We start from the raw sequence: 3,781 nt of genomic DNA, 5'->3' as shown, positions 1-3,781 counted from the left end.
AGTGGAAGGTCGCAGCAGGAGACCGAGGTGGAGTGTGCTCCAAACATAGCGAAGAATCCGCTTTAGAGCAGCGAGGTGAGGCTCCCAAGGGTCGTGCGTGTGAAGACAGACCTGCTGAACGGCATATGCAATGTCTGGGCGGGTGAATGTCAAGTACTGAAGGGCTCCAGCAAGACTGCGGAAGTCGGTAGCATCAGACACAGGGGCCCCCTCAGCGGCAGCAACCTTAGGATTGGTGTCCACTGGAGTAGAGCATGGCTTGCACTCAGCCATTCCGGCGCGATCGAGGATATCCAGCATGTACTGTCGCTATGAGAGCAGGAGTCCATCACCACTTCGCTGAACATGCATGCAGAGGAAGTGATGTAGGTCACCAAGATCTTTCATGGTGAATTCTCGCTAAAGTGCTGAGATGATCCACCGAAGAAGGTCTGATGATGAAGCTGTGAGGACAATGTTGTCAACATATAGCAACAAGTAGGCTGTGTCGGAACCACACTGGTAGACGAAGAGTGAGGTGTCTGACTTGGCTTCAACAAACCCAATAGACAGCAAGAAAGTAGCCATTCGACTGTACCAAGCATAAGGAGCCTGCTTCAGGCCATAGAGTGATTTCTTCATAAGGCAGACAAAATCCGGATGAACTGGATCTTCAAACCTGGATGGCTGCTGGCAATACACCGTCTCAGTCAAATTGCCATGAAGAAAGGCGTTCTTCATGTCCAGCTGGTGAATGGGCCAGCGACGGGAGAGCGCCAAGGACAGCACCGTGCGAACGGTAGCCGGCTTCACCACAGGGCTGAAGGTTTCATCAAAGTCCACACCGGGCCGCTGGGTGAAACCACGAAGGACCCAACGTGCCTTGTACCGCTCGAGGGAGCCATCAGACTGAAGCTTGTGCTTGAAGATCCACTTCCCAGTGACAACATTGGCCCGGGGCGGACGGGGCACAAGATCCTAGGTGTGGTTCTGCAGGAGAGCACTGTGTTCTTCCTCCATAGCCGCTCGCCAATTGGGATCAGCAAGAGCGCTACGGAAGATCTTCGGCACCAGAGAGAGTGGCATAGCATGGTATGCAGCAGGCATCCGGAAGCCACTCTTCGAACGGGTGCCCATAGAGTGCTGGTTGGCCACCGGAGGGACAGCAACCGCGCCCTTGGGCAGTGGGGCGGCTGCTGCAGGGACCGATGAAGAGGCCACCGGCAGCGGGGCTGCTGCTGCAGGAACCGGTGCAGGAGCCGCTGGGACGACCGCTGGAGATCGCGGGCGACGCGAGTAATGGTACATGAAGTCGCGGGCCGAGCGAAGCGGTGGAAATCCCGGTGGAGACCCGCGGGGCGCCTAAGGAGGCGTGGGAAACCCGGCGGACTACGCAGGGGACGTCGAGCCGGCGCGCAGCGTGGGCGGGACGTACAGCAGCCGCGGGGACGTGCTGCCAGACGCGCTGGCCGGTGCTGGGGCCGCGCGTGGTGTGGGAGGGGAGCCGCCGGGGACCACGCATGGCGCGGGAGGGCTTCTTGGCGCCTGCACCGTGGCCGCGCGTGGCGCGGAGGGGGTCGCCGATGACCGGAGCGCAGGCAGGACATAGAGCACCGGCACCGGGACATTGTCAGCAGCCTCGGGCGCCCTAGGCACAGTCATAGAAGGACTGGCAGGGGCGCTGGTGTCATTGGGGAGTGCCCCAAGCTCGGCCACATGAGGGCCGGCAGGGGCAGCAGGAACATCAGAGGTGCTAGGAGACATGCCTGCAGGAAACAACATGTGTGAGGGTCCAATAGGAGCTGGCACAACATCATCAGTAAAATCAAGAAACTCGAGTTCCGCTAGATTGCTGGGGCCATGACGCTCAGCAAAGGGAAAGGCCGTTTCATCGAAGATGACGTGCTTGGAGATTATAACTCTATTGCTGGAGAGGTCAAGGCAGCGGTATCCTTTATGGGGGGCGGAGTAGCCTAAAAAGACACATAGAGCAGACCTAGGAGCGAGTTTATGAGGAGCGGTGGCAGACAGGTTGGGGTAACAGTTGCAACCAAAGACCCAAAGATGATCATATGTAGGCAGCTTTGTGAATAGTGCAAAGTGAGGCGTAGAGAACTGGAGAGTCTTGGTAAGCAATATGTTGAGGAGGACAGTGGCAGTGGAGAGGGCCTCCACCCAATAGGAGGGAGGCATGGACGCCTGAAAGAGCAGTGAACGAACAACATTATTAATGGTACGAATAATGCATTCAGCTTTACCGTTCTGAGGCGAGGTGTAGGGGCAGGACATGCGAAGATGAATGCCCTGAGCGAGGAAGAAGTGGCAAGTGCTCGAATTGTCGAACTCTTTCCCATTGTCGCACTGGACAGATTTGACACGTGTGTCAAACTGAGTGGAGACGTGGGCGAGGAACTGGGCCAGCGTGCTGAAAGTGTCAGATTTGAGTCGTAGAGGAAATGTCCACAAGTAATGAGTGCAGTCATCAAGTATAACCAAGTAATATTTATAACCAGAAACACTGACAACCGGGGAGGTCCACAGATCACAGTGAATAAGATCAAACTTGCTAGACGCACGAGAGGTGGACGAATAAAAGGGCAATCGAACATGACGCCCTAACTGACAAGCATGACACAAATCTGAACAATCACTAATATGACGCGAGGTGCTGGACGCAAGCTTGGACAACGCCTCATGGCCGGGGTGGCCAAGTCGCCGGTGCCACAGCGGGGAGGAGTCCTGGGCGACAAGGGAATGAGCTGGAGGTAGGCGCAGGGGGTATAGCGGCCCGGAGCTATTGCACCTGACGATCTCGGTCCGGGAGGGAAGAACCTTCACAGAACAACCAGCGAGGTCAAACTCCATAGAACAATTATTATCGATAGTAAATTGACGAACAGAGATGAGATTCTTAATAAGTTATGGTGACACAAGAACATTATTAAGACGTAAAGAGGAGGACAACTCTGTGGAGCCAGTGGCGGTGACAGGCATGATAGAACCATTACCTACGACAATAGATGAAGGAGTAGGATACCGCAAAGGAAGAATATGTGAAAGAGAGGAGGACTGAGAGGTCATGTGAGAGGTAGCACCTGAGTCGAAGTACCAGTCACTAGACGGAGGTGGAGTTAGGGACGTGGTACTGAAAGCGGAGGCAAGCGCCGTCGGATCCCAGGAGGGAAGGCCGGCCATGGGGTTGTAGTACCCGGGGGTGACCCAGTGTGCGGCGCCGTCGGGTGCAGCGGCAGCAGCCTGGCTGTGGGTGACGAGCGCCTGCTGCTGTTGCGCCTGTAGATGAGGGGGCACCGGGATCGGCGCCAGCGGAGGGCGGGGGCCTCCGGGCCACATCTGGATGGTGCCCGTCCAGGGATTGTAGTAGCTGGGCCAGCGTCCACCGGGAGTAGGCTGCTGCTGCTGCTGGCCTGTGGGCTGCTGCTGGTTGTGACCAGCAGAGGGGCGCGGCCCCTGGCCACCGCCACCGCCGCTAGTGCTGCCACCACCTTTGCCGCCGCTGCGCTTGTTGCGGCGATTCTTGGAGGACTTGGAGCCACCCTAGCGCTACTGGAACCCAAGCCGGAAGACGCAGGGGCGGTGCTGTTTGTCGTAGAGGTAGTAGCGAGAGCGGTGGCGGGAGCATCCTTCCTGTTCTCCAAGGTGAGTTCCTCAAGGATGAGGTCGTCGCGTGCCTCCAGGAAGGAGGGGAAGGGACGTGTGCGACGGAGGAGGGTGCCGACGTGGCTGAAACGCTCGTTGAGACCGCGAATGACGTTGAGGACAAGGGTCCGATCAGTCACAGCCT

The sequence above is a fragment of the Miscanthus floridulus genome, chromosome 1 (genome assembly GCF_019320115.1).
Source record: "Miscanthus floridulus cultivar M001 chromosome 1, ASM1932011v1, whole genome shotgun sequence".
Taxonomy (NCBI): Eukaryota; Viridiplantae; Streptophyta; class Magnoliopsida; order Poales; family Poaceae; genus Miscanthus; species Miscanthus floridulus.
This window is presented reverse-complemented; position numbering follows the sequence as displayed.